Source organism: Neofelis nebulosa, chromosome 7 (assembly GCF_028018385.1).
Source record: "Neofelis nebulosa isolate mNeoNeb1 chromosome 7, mNeoNeb1.pri, whole genome shotgun sequence".
Taxonomy (NCBI): domain Eukaryota; kingdom Metazoa; phylum Chordata; class Mammalia; order Carnivora; family Felidae; genus Neofelis; species Neofelis nebulosa.
The window spans coordinates 115,842,160-115,854,783 of NC_080788.1; the positions used below are offsets into that span (position 1 = coordinate 115,842,160).

General features: G+C 41.2%; 1 protein-coding gene across 4 annotated transcripts in view; it reads right to left on the minus strand.

Annotated features, from left to right (window-relative positions):
* The window catches only part of DCAF5 (DDB1 and CUL4 associated factor 5), a 108,363-nt gene that overhangs the window by 11,585 nt on the left and 84,154 nt on the right, over positions 1-12,624 (minus strand). The gene's annotated exons all lie outside the window — the stretch shown is intronic.

Sequence of the window (12,624 nt, forward strand, 5' to 3'; positions counted from 1 at the left end):
CAAAGTAAAGAGGTTCCAGTAATGGCAGACAAACAGTTCTGAACTGGAGCCAAGATTTTTTATTAACTATGCCACCAGCAGAATGCTTAATCTTACAGATAAAGTTGCTATGGAAAGAGGGAAGATGAAACATTCTCTCAGCATATGTGCTCTTACCAAGAGCCTTTATTTAGCCTGTAAGCATTGCCCACGCCCACCCCCTGCAATTCCATTGTCAATGAAGCCACAGGCACTTAAAACATTTCTCAAGTTTTTGATCCCCAAGATAGAACCCAAGTGTTACCTTAGAAAAGGCCAGTCATGAGCAAAATGAGACTGAACTACTTGGGAACAGTTAGGCAGCTGAGCCAGGGACATGCGGAACCAGAAGCATATAATTACTTAAATGCACAGAAAAATCTCTCATCTACTTGCCCTCAATTTCTATGATGAAGGTAGCAAACAAAACAAACATATGAAAACCACGGGGAAAATAATGGAAAAAATCCTTTTATTACCCTGATAATGGGGAGAGTTAGGATAAAGAAAGGAGATCTGGGCCACTTCCCTAATAGGAAGGGCCCAAGTACTAAGAATGTGAATTAGAGTAAGGGCCTTAAAACCGTCACATATGTATTAAAATCAAGAGGCCACTGATAGAAAGCTGTATTTTAAGGACCGTCCTGTAGGCTTTCATCTTCAGTGACTGAGAAAAGCACCAGAGGCCTGGAACATATAACACAGATGAAGATGTCATCATTTATACACTTGAAATAATCTCAAAGGTTCAACTTCACTGGTAAGGGCATCACACACAACATACACATCCATGTTCTGAACAAGGTCGCTTCTGAGCAACCATCAACAGCTTAGTCCACATAAGCCAACCTGTGTCCCCAGCCAACTGGCAAAATGTGATGCGTTCAGACACAAACAAATAAGTATCTGTTTATCTAAGCAATGAATACCATCTTAGCCCCTACCAGGAGCTTGGCACCACTAGGGCACAAAGTATCAATCAGTAGGCAGTCTTGGCTTCACGTACCTCCACCCCACTCCCAACTCCACCTTGTTTAAACATTCATTCCAGACATTTCTCATCTCAGTGTCCTAGAGGGACAATGACTAGGAACAATATCCCTTCTCCAGACATAATCTGGTTCTGGAGAAGGTGTCTTCTTCTGCTTTTGGCCTCCTGACACAATTCCTCTTGTGACTCATGGAAGATATCCCTCTTTATTGCCATGTACATATATATCTTTTTTATGACAGTGAGAGTTTTCAGACTGCATTGATCTGTTCCTTGGTAGTGCCCACTTAACTAGCACTAGGTGCTTATTCTACTTGGTAAGTGACAAAAACGTCCTTTGCCTAATTTTCCCACCATAGTTGACATTATTAATGTTTGAATTATCCAGGATGTATAATATACTTAAAGTTATCCATATCTCAACCCAACATCATCAAGTTTGCTAATAAACCTTGGAGAGTGACTAGACCATAGAATAAATGTGTTTTCATGGATCAGGAAAGGTTAAGCACTAAAGTAGGCTGCCATGATGGGAATCCCTAGGCAGCCTGAGTGTACTGGGTTCCTAGACTGGAGTGGGAGGAGGGGAAGGTAACTTGAGCCTAATCAAAATAAAAATAAACTTGAGAAAATTAAGGACAAGAGATCCATGGGAATCTAAACCAGTCGTCTCAACATAGGGATCTTACCACCCCCCAAAGATTTCCCTTGGATTTTTTTTTTTTTTCCTTAATATAAGGTTGATTCAAAAAGTAGCATTCCCATTCATGGTTTTCTTCTGAATTCTACTCATACCTGTGCTGGGGTAGTCACTTAGCAAAGAATCTTTGGGTTAAACCTAGTACTGATCTCTTATTTAATCCTACTGCCTCCAAGAAAAGTAATTTAAATGACTCAGAGAATGTGAGTGATTTCTTCCTAACCATACAGCTAGTAAATGGCAGAGTCAGGATATGAACCAGAGCCTGTTTGGCTGTAACACCCAATATCCTTTCCACTGTAACAGTGGCCTTTAAGAGATGAAAGGATTTGAATAGGGATGGAGTCTGAAACTCATAAAATCTTTCTAAATCTTTCTGGCAGTTATCATATGGGTTGGTTTTTTTTTTTTTTTTTTTATAAGTCATCAACTTAAGAAAGGGGAAGGGGTAGACTCTATCCAATGGCATCCTGAGTACAAGCTCCATAGTATCACCACAAGACATTGCCAACACTGAATAGTTCACGAAAGTAGAACTGGCTCTCTTGTGTACCTAGAACTGGGGGCACAATGCCTGAACCAAAAAGTACCTGCTTAGTAAGCACTTGTTGAATGGACAGTGTTTCAGGAGACGGCAACTCTAGAATAAATACCACCAAAGGAGGACAGATAGAGGATCTCATGTCTTAAAGAATCAACTACCACAGAACTAAATTTTATCAACCAAACTGATCTTAATCTGTTAAAGGTTATTTGGAATACAATTACAGTAACTTTTGGACTTGCAGAATAAGTGAAAGGGTACCCACATCTGTAAATTGAGACCATGGGAAAACTTTCTATTGCTCTTCCATGCTATGTGACCTCATCTGATTTCTCTTCTTGGCAGCAATTTTTTTAAGTTTATTTATTTATTTTGAGAGAAACACATATATCGCAAGTAGGGGAAGGGCAGAGAGAGAGGCAGACAGAATCCCAAGCAGGCTCCACACTCCTGACATGGGGGCTCAAACTCACAAAACTGTAAGATCCTGACCTGAGCTGAAACCAAGAGTCAGATGCTTAACCGATTGAGCCACCCAGGCACGCCAGCAATTTTAATACAGATCTTCTCTCCTTCTTCCCACCCAAACTGATACCTAGGAAATCTGAAAAAGAGGAAATCCATAGAACCAAGAGACTGATGGTAAAAACAGGTACAGGAAAAATTACGGCTGCCATGTGTTTAAGGTATCCAAGGCTGTGTACTCAAAATCAGAAAAATGAATGGGTTTCAGGGAGGTTCTCGATAGTCCTCCTGGTTTCCAGGTTTGAATGATTGAATATAGCTGATAGTATATAGTTAGATACCATGATTTTTAGAGAATAAATTTTTATCATTCCTGGAGATTTGTATAAATAAGATTTCTTCATTCTGAAATGGCTAAGGTCAAGATGCTACTATCAGTAAAAACTTGGGGTCTCCCCTCTCCATTACCTAGCCAGACCATGCCCGTCGATAGCAGGATCAAGTTGGCAGGAGTCAGGCAGGGAATATTTTTTTCTAAGAACTACATAATCTACACACTCTCTCTTCAGGATCATTTCTAAGACTGTGGTGACGGGACTGGTGAGGGTCAACCTCACCCCATGAGCTGAGTCAAGACCTAATCACTAATAATGGATACCAATGAAAAAACACATACCTGGGAAGAGCCACCTTACTCATTTTTGAGCTGTCATTTGTTTATACACTTCTGTACAAACCAATGATCATTGTGCTGGGCCATCTGCTCTGTCTGGCCCAACCAAACATGTTGGCATCATTTTGTAGGTTTTTTTTTTTTTTTTTTTTTTAAGTCAAGGCCAAAGTTGCTATATCTCCATCTTTCCTTTGGTTCAGAAGGGATGCCAGGGAGGTGAAGAAGGCTATAAATAGGCTTTACCTATTTTACTGCAAGAGTTTAGAAAAGAAAAGGAGTGGGCCTCTCATAAGATTCCAGTATCAGTAACTGACTATCTTAGCAAGATTCCAAGAAACACAAGGGACTCAGAGAAAATACCTTACTTAGAACCCTGATAAAGACCTTTCTAAAATGCCAAGGCCAAGCGTCCCTCCAGAGAAGACAAGGCGCTAAGTGTATAGGCCCTCATTCCCCCTTCCTTACCTATGCTCCTCTTCCTACAACATTCAGCCAGAGATTTGTCCCCTTAGGACTTTCAAGGGTCAGGACAACATTCCCATTTCTTGCCAACTTCAGTTACTTCTGTTTGTCAATTTTATTTGTTTCAACAAAATCCTCTAAGAATGACTATGCTTTCAACTCAAAAGGTAAAAGCAACCTGGTCAAGATTTCTTGATGCTTTAGTCTAACAGCAATTTATCAATCACATTGGGAAGAGGTCTTCAGTGGCACTTGGGGCTATAGAACAGGACACTTAAGTATTTTGTAATGAAATAAATCCCAAATCAACCTGGATAAAATACCAGTATTAATTTTCTTGTCATAGTTTTTGGATTTTTTCCCCTATTAATTAATGGGTAGGACAAACACTTTTGTGAGGATGGGAAGGAGAAACAATGGGTAACACTGAGATTAGGGAAGGTGAAGTGTGAAAGTGGTAGTGAGGAACCAGGAACAAAGACCAGATGACTGTAAGGGGCTGATGGAAGATAAGGACTCAACAGGGGCTCCTGGGTGGCTCAGTTGGTTAAGCTTCCGACTTCAGCTCAGGTCATAATCTCATGGTTCCTGGGTTTGAGCCCTGTGTCAGGCTCTGTGCTGACAGCTCAGAACCTGGAGCCTGCTTCAGATTCTGTGTTTCCTTCTTTCTCTGCCCCTCCCCCACTTGCACTCTGTCTCTCAAAAATAAATAAAACGTTAAAAAAAAAGACTTAACAAATGGTTAAATTGAAACTAGTGGAGAATATTGTTTGCTTAAAAAATTTTTTTAGGTTTATTTATTTATTTTGAGAGAGAGCAAAAAAACACAGGCAGAGGAGGGGCAGAGAGAGAGAATCGGTTAAGCATCTGACTTCAGCTCAGGTCATGATCTCACGGTTCGTGAGTTTGAACCCTGCATGGGGCTCTGTGCTGACAGCTCAGAACCTGGATCCTGCTTTGAATCTGGTGTCTCCCCGTCTCTCCGCCCCTCCCCTGTTCATGCTGTCTCTAACCTCTCAAAAATAAATGCTTAAAAAATTTTTTTAGGTTTTAATTTTTTTTTTTTTTTTTCCCAGTAATCTCTATACCCATCATGGGGCTTCAACTCATGATCCAGAGATCAAGAGTTGCATGCTCTTCTGACTGAACCAGCCAGGTTCCCCAGGAAAATATTGTGGGTTTTTTGTTTGTTTTTAGTTTTTTCTTAAAGTCTTTATTTATTTTGAGAGGCAGAGACAGCACAAGTGGGGAGGGGCAGAGAGAGGGGGAGAAAATCCCAAGCAGGCTCTGCACTGACAGTGAGGCTTGAACTCACAAACTGTGAGATCATGACCTGAGCCAAAATCAAGAGTGGGACCCTCAACCAACTGAGCCACACAGGTGCCCTGAGAATACTGTTAAGAGTGGTATAAAAAAAACCCTCAATATTCAGGTAAAAATGACAGATTACAGTAAATGAAAAGCTTGTAGCATTTCATGTGATAACTTTATCTGGTAGGCTCTAGGTTGGAATATTAAACAAAATCCCGCAGAATGTACTGATAGGGCAAGACGATGAGCAAATACTTAAAGGAGTGGTACTATTTTGGGGGGGCGGGGGAGGAGAGACGTTGAAAAATCAGGTAAGTGATCATTCAAATGATATAATGGAAATCAAATCTCTGGAATTACCTAGTCCTTTCCTAAGCAAGAAGACTTGGGCTTGGTGATAGTCACCAGAGAATCCAAAGGTTTCATTCAGTCCTCATCCTACGTATTCGACCTATCAGCAAGATCCAGCGTAGTTACCTCTCCTTTCTTCACTGCCTTCCTAGGATCACCATCTCTTGGTTTTCCTGCTACTTCATTGGTCACTCCTTGTTGGTTTCCTTTTTGGCTTCTCTCGCTGACTTTTTTTTTTTTAATGTTTATTTTTTTCACTGTTTATTTTTTTAATGTTCATTATTTATTTTTGAAAAAGAGAGACGGAGACAGAGCGTGAACGGGGAAGGGGCGGGGGGGGGGGGGGGGAGACACAGAATCTGAAGCAGGCTCCAGGCTCTGAGCTGTCAGCGCAGGGCTTGAACCCACGAACCAGGATATCAAGACCTGAGCTGAAGTCGGATGCTTAGCTGACTGAGCCACCCAGGCGCCCCATCCTCTCCCTGACTTCTTAACACTTGAATGCCTTAGGGCTCGGCCTTTGCTCTCCTTCTTTTGACTAGGTATGCCCACCTGTTTGGTGATTTCTTCCAGTCTTATGGCTTTAAATACAACCTACATATGACCATAACTCAAATTTTTATCTCTAGTCCAGAACGTTCTCTCAAACTCTAGAATTTCATACCTCTATATCCAAACTGTTCAATATCTATCTCTACCTGGATGTTTAAGAGACATCTCAAATGCTACCTGCTTCCCCTCTTCCCCTGGCAAATCTATCAGGAAATCCTGATGCATTTCCCTTCAAAACCTCTATTACCTTGGCTCGAGCCACCATCACCAGTCACCTGTGTTATGTGAGACTCCTACTAGTCTTCACTCGTCTATCCTCAACTCAGCAGCTAGAGCGATGCCGTTAAAATAAGCTGGATTGTGTCACTCCTCTGCTCAGAATTCTCTAATGGCTCCCCCGTTTCACCCACAGTAACAGCCTATAGGGACACTCCCTGTGCCCCACTTACCTCTGTGACTTCAACCCCTACTATTCCCCCCTCCCTCACTCTGCTTCAACACATTGATTTCCTTGTTGTTTCTCAAACACACGAGGCACAGTTTCGCTTCAGAACTTTGCACTAGTTCTACCTAAAATACTCTTCCCCCAGATTTCTGCATGGCTAACTGCCTTACCACTTGGAAGTTTTGCTCAAACGGGATCTCCTCAAAGAGGTCTATACTGAACATCCTATCTAAAAAAAATTACATTTCCCTGCCCCCTCCATACCACTTCCTATCCTCCTTGTTCCACTCTATTTATTTTCCATAGCATTCTAACTTATTTTTTTTCAACGTTTTTTTTTTTTTTTAATTTTTTTTTCAACGTTTATTTATTTATTTTTGGGACAGAGAGAGACATAGCACGAACGGGGGAGGGGCAGAGAGAGAGGGAGACACAGAATCGGAAACAGGCTCCAGGCTCCGAGCCATCAGCCCAGAGCCCGACGCGGGGCTCGAACCCACGGACCGCGAGATCGTGACCTGGCTGAAGTCGGACGCTCAACCGACTGCGCCACCCAGGCGCCCCAACGTTTTTTTTATTTTATTTTTATTTTTGGGACAGAGAGAGACAGAGCATGAACGGAGGAGGGGCAGAGAGAGAGGGAGACACAGAATCGGAAACAGGCTCCAGGCTCCGAGCCATCAGCCCAGAGCCCGACGCGGGGCTCGAACTCACGGACCGCGAGATCGTGACCTGGCTGAAGTCGGACGCTTAACCGACTGCGCCACCCAGGCGCCCCGAGCACTTCTAACTTTTTAGACATAATTTACTGTGTCTACTGTTTTTTTTGAAGTTTATTTATTTATTTAAGTAATCTCTACACTCAGTGTGGGGCTTAAACCCACGATCGCCAGATCAAGAGTTGCACGTTCCTCCGACTGAGCCAGGTGCCCCTACTGTGTCTACTGTTTATGGTTTGCTTCTCTTGGTAGAGTATAAGCTCCATGATGGCAGGGATCTTTTGTTCCTTTGCTGTATATCCCAACACTTTAGAACACTGCCCGTGTAGAGTAGGTTGTCAATAAACATTTGTCAAATGAATGAAAAGATGTGCCTGTGGAATATAAGTATACTGGACAAGACCTAATCTTTGTTAGTGGGCTCCATCACCCAATGTGTGGATTATCAAGTGTTTCTCCATCTTCCCTTTGTCGGTGTTGGAGGTTTCTTTTACAGCAGTTGTACAATAGTAAGAATGGGGAAATAAAGGGGCTAACTCCTCCTTATGCTTCACAATCCTCTGAAATGCTAATTCCATGAAAACTTTACTGATCCTCCACATCTCTTCAAGACTCCCTTAATGATCTTTTCTATGGGCTTTGGAACCCACTTTTAAATTAAGTGTGTTCACACACACACACCCTTTTCTCATCTTTCTCAGACTGGAAGTTCTTTGCAGCCAAGAAAGTATTTATTCTTTCAATCACCTGTAGTGCTTTGCATAATGTCTTATGTTCGGATAATTAGGAAGTGAACAAATTGAAGTAAATCCCCTCATCATCTTCTCTGGAACAAGCCTTGGAGGGGGAAGCTAAAGCTATTATTACCAAAATAATAATTTTGGGGAGTATCTGTTGAGGCAATTAATCTATTTCATTCCTGACACCACTAGTAGAATTAAGATGTTACTGCTCTGAGGGGCAAGGGACTACTTCTTTCCGTGCTATAGCTAAAAGGGTTGTTCAAATAACCTCAGTAATTCCAAAAGGCCTGAGTGAACACTCCCTGAGTCCCTAAGTTTCAAACAAACCATAAGAAGTACAATCAGGGTCCTGACAATACAGAGAGCAGTGGCTGCCTCGTGGGGAGGCACCTAACCACCTAGGAGTTTAAAAACAGCCAGACGAGGACAGCCAGTGCTGTCAGAAAAGCTCCAAGAACCCCACAGACTGCAGCGCTTAACTGCTCAAAAAGTCAGTTTATACTAGTTCCTCTTTCATCGTCTGTACTTCCCATGCATTTGCAACCAACTACTCGTGACCAATTAAAACAGTTGTCTTCCAGCTACAAGGGAGGAAGAAGCAGATGCCCAGGCCTAACCCACTGAGAGTGAACGCATGTCTAGAAAAAGGAGGAGAGACAGAGCACACACACATATGCAGGGCCTGTGAAAATGCACGTACAGCTGTTTCCAGCCTACATCCTTGGCCTGCTGGCCGTGGGGGTGGCTGCAGCAACTGGGCAGTGAAACTGCATGTTTTTCCCCTCTATTCAGGGAAAAATCTGTCATAGAACTTTCCCCCTCTTTAACTACTGATGAATCAAGAGCAACCCTCATGCAAGAACAACTCAAATGGCCATTCACAAGGGCACCAGAGGAAGGCAATGTCTTGGATTCTAAGGAGTTTCTCAGAGAAAAGTTAAAAGGGAGAAAGCTTTCTTCACGAGAAATATCATTATAGAGTAGCTATTGAATAACCCTCAACAATATCCCTAAGAAGGTAGATATTATTATTATGGTTGTACTGTTTATATTGCTAATATTCTTCCTTTACAGATGAAGAAGTAAGTTTGGCACGGTTAAACAATTTTTCCGAAGGCTAATCCAGAAGACAAATGGATCAGGTGTTCAAACACAGGCCTACCAACTCTATTACATTATGCTTCTTTCCATAAATAGTAAGGTCTTAGCATAGAGGCATATCTCAAGGGAAGCAACTCTATCTGTGAAAACCCTAAAGATCTTTACAACAAGAATTAGGGGAAAGGGAAGGAGAAAGTAATATGAAGATTTTCCAGAGACACCCACCTCCACCACATGTTGCCAAACTTCATTACTTCCATACCTAAGTTACTAGGGAGCTAGTATCTTAATATACATAGCAGTAACAATGTCTTACATTTGAAACCCATAGTTTTCAGAAAGCTCCCAAAACTGTTAAATCATTTCATGGGAGGAGAAGCATTTTTACAGAAGAAACTAACGCTCAGACAATTGCTGTAAGGTAACTCAATCAGCCAGTTAGTGGCAGCACTGGACTTGAATCCAGGTATGATTTTAAGCCTAATGCTTTTTCCAATACACCACACTGGCTCTATACATAACTGTTGGTCTGTTTATTTTAGCTTCAGAATGACCACATAAAAAAGATGCTCTTCCTATGTACTTCAGAAGAGCAAAACATTCTGATGGGGCTGTTCTTTGCCACAGCAAAATTCCCAGTTCTACTCATTCCTCTAATTTTTAGAGAGATTTCTAGAAAATGAGTTATTTTTTTAATATGAAATTGTCAAATTGGTTTCCATACAATACCCAGTGCTCATCCCAAAAGGTGCCCTCCTCAATGCCCATCACCCACCCTACCCTCCCTCCCACCCCCCATCAACCCTCAGTTTGTTCTCAGTGAAAATGAGTTATTTGATATCAAGTAAAAAACAGCCTACTCTTGCCAGGTAGCTAGTTTTATGGTGGTATTAGGTCTTATATCTCAAAATGATTTCCTCAGCCTACTGGGAAGCCCTAAGCAGATTACTTAGCCAGTTTGTTAAATCAGTACCATTTATATAATAAATACATTTCAGCTCTTTGGAGTTTGGAACTGGAGTTCCCCCAGTGATTTTCAGTCTTTGTGAACAGGAGAGTGGAGAAGAAAAGGATGCCCTTGCTTTTGGCTCACACTCAGGACTGCTCTCCACTAGTTCTCTCAGCATTTGGTATGCCCTGCAAAGCATACAGTAGGCATGCGTTAAGTGCTGATGGCTTGTCTTATTAAGGCATATAAGCAAGGCAGTTTCCCCATATTAGCCTGCCTTAGTATCTTCTGTTCAAGTGGCAGGCAGGCATGCATAGAGTGAGTGAGCTCGGCCTCATCCATATTTTGTTTAAATCAAAGAGGCCATAGATTAAAGTAGGAATTTCCCCTCAGACTTTTTGTCATCTGAGCATTCAAAGCTAGAACCCAAAGGCTGCATCTACCTCATATACTATGCTTGGCTTGCCGAACACTGCTGAATGTTTTTAAAGTTACAAATTCATTGCTAACATTTAAATAGAGAGGTTACATATAAAAATGAGGGGTTCTAAATATCCCTGAAGCCAGGTTTAAGAGTAGGGCTCAAAACAGGAGGAGTTGAGAGCCTGTATAAAGAGGCAGTTATACCATTATGCTCCCCTCTGAGCACACATGGCCAGGAAACTGCCCATTCCCCACACAGGCAGAGACCTCGGGGTGGGATTAAATACAAATCTGTGTATAGATCTGTGAGAGCCATAGCTCTATTCTCCTATTTGGCTCTTAGAATCATGGCTTAACTACCAAGCAAATACCACTAGCTCAAAGATTCCCATTCGGGGAAACTAGCTGATTTCAAGAGCAGAAAGTCAATAGAGAATGTCCAATATTGAAAATGCAAAGATATCAGGAGTTACAGGAAAAGAAAGGAACTGTTGTGTTTAAAAAAAAAAAAAGAAAAAAGTTTTGTAATATTATTTGACTTAAAAATATATACCTGTATTATTTTGATAAAAAGAAGTACTTACTTATAAAAATAGTTAAAGTTATGAAGAAAGAATAAAAAGAATAGAAAGGAAAAGGAAAGATATATGAACAAGGGAAAAGAAAAGAATGTGGGTGGGTTGTCAGAAGAGTGGCAGGAAGGCTGCATTCACTAAATGAGCCAAGGTTCACAAAAAATAATGCAAAAAGGTGCTTACACACAAAGCAAGACAATGATCAAAGGGGCAGACTTATTGTGATAGACTAATGTTGAAGGGCAATACAGAGAAAACAAACCCCTCCGTTACCAGTTAGCGAATCCAACAAGAAAGGTAATCATAACGTCCTATTCTTCACTTGTGTACAAAGAAACCCAAGCATCAAGTAAAGGATGGGAATCCAGAGCCAACCACAGCCCATGTGGAAACCACAGAGTTCCTAGCCAACTCTAAGTATGAGCAGATCACGGGTTCTGGGGCCTCCAAAAACAGCTTGAGTGATGCCGAGTGTATTTCCTGAAACACCCGGTAGCACACTAAATATCAAGGAGCCAAGATTTTCTCTGGTCAGACTTCATCTGTTAAGCTTATTCAGTGAACCCTTCAACAGAGGTAGAACAAATCCAGAGGAGAGAAATCAGTATAGCAAAGAAAACAAACATCATCTCTTTGAAGAACTGCTAAACTAAACATGGGGGGTGCTATCTCTGGAGAAGATCTAGAAGAGCACATGAGTGCTACCTTCAAATGAGTAAAAAGCTATGAAGAGGAAGAAGGGCCATTCTCATTAAGCCAGCACTCAAGAAAGTACCAGGAAACAGAGTAAGACTTATGGAAGAACTTTCTAGTCACTGGCATTACCCTGGGGGAACAAGCACTTTATCATGATGGATATCCTGGCAGAGGTTTTAAGTTATTCCTCAATAAAAGTGTACTTAAATATATGTAAGTTATAACTCAAGAAAAAATGATTGTGGGGTTGGGTATGTGAACAGAAAATTTTATAGACCACTGATCTGGCCAAATATCCATGCAGAGTTCATGGGATGAATGCTGGGATCTCATGTTTTCATCTTTATTTAGTTGAGAAAATTATATTTCTATTGTGATTTATTCTTTGATTCATAAGTATTTATTAATTTTTCTTTTTTTCTTGAGGAATTAAAAACATATCTAGAAAATAGCTCAAAAAGTGGAGATTCATAAAGTTGAACACCCTTTATAACCAACATCCAGGTCAAAACTTGGAATATTTTCTGGCCATTTTCATGCCCCATGTGCCTCATTCCAATTACAACCCTTTCCCACCCCCTTAATCAACTATTATCCTGATTGCTATATTAATCACCTCTCTGCATTGTTAATAATTTTATTCATCCAAGTGTGCATTTCTAAAACTTCAGTTTTGCCTGGTTTTTGTTTTATTTAATATGTCTTTTACATTTCTTAAACAACAGGTTTCCTCCTGTCCATCCGCTCTTTTTCTCATTAGAATGTATTTATTGGAGAAAACAGGCCATCTGACCTATCATTTCTGACAGTCTGGGTTTTGTGGATGGTATCCTCACACCATAGCACAATTTGCTCCTCTGTCCTCTGTGCTTCCTGCAAACTGAAAGCTGGATCCTGAGGTTTTAT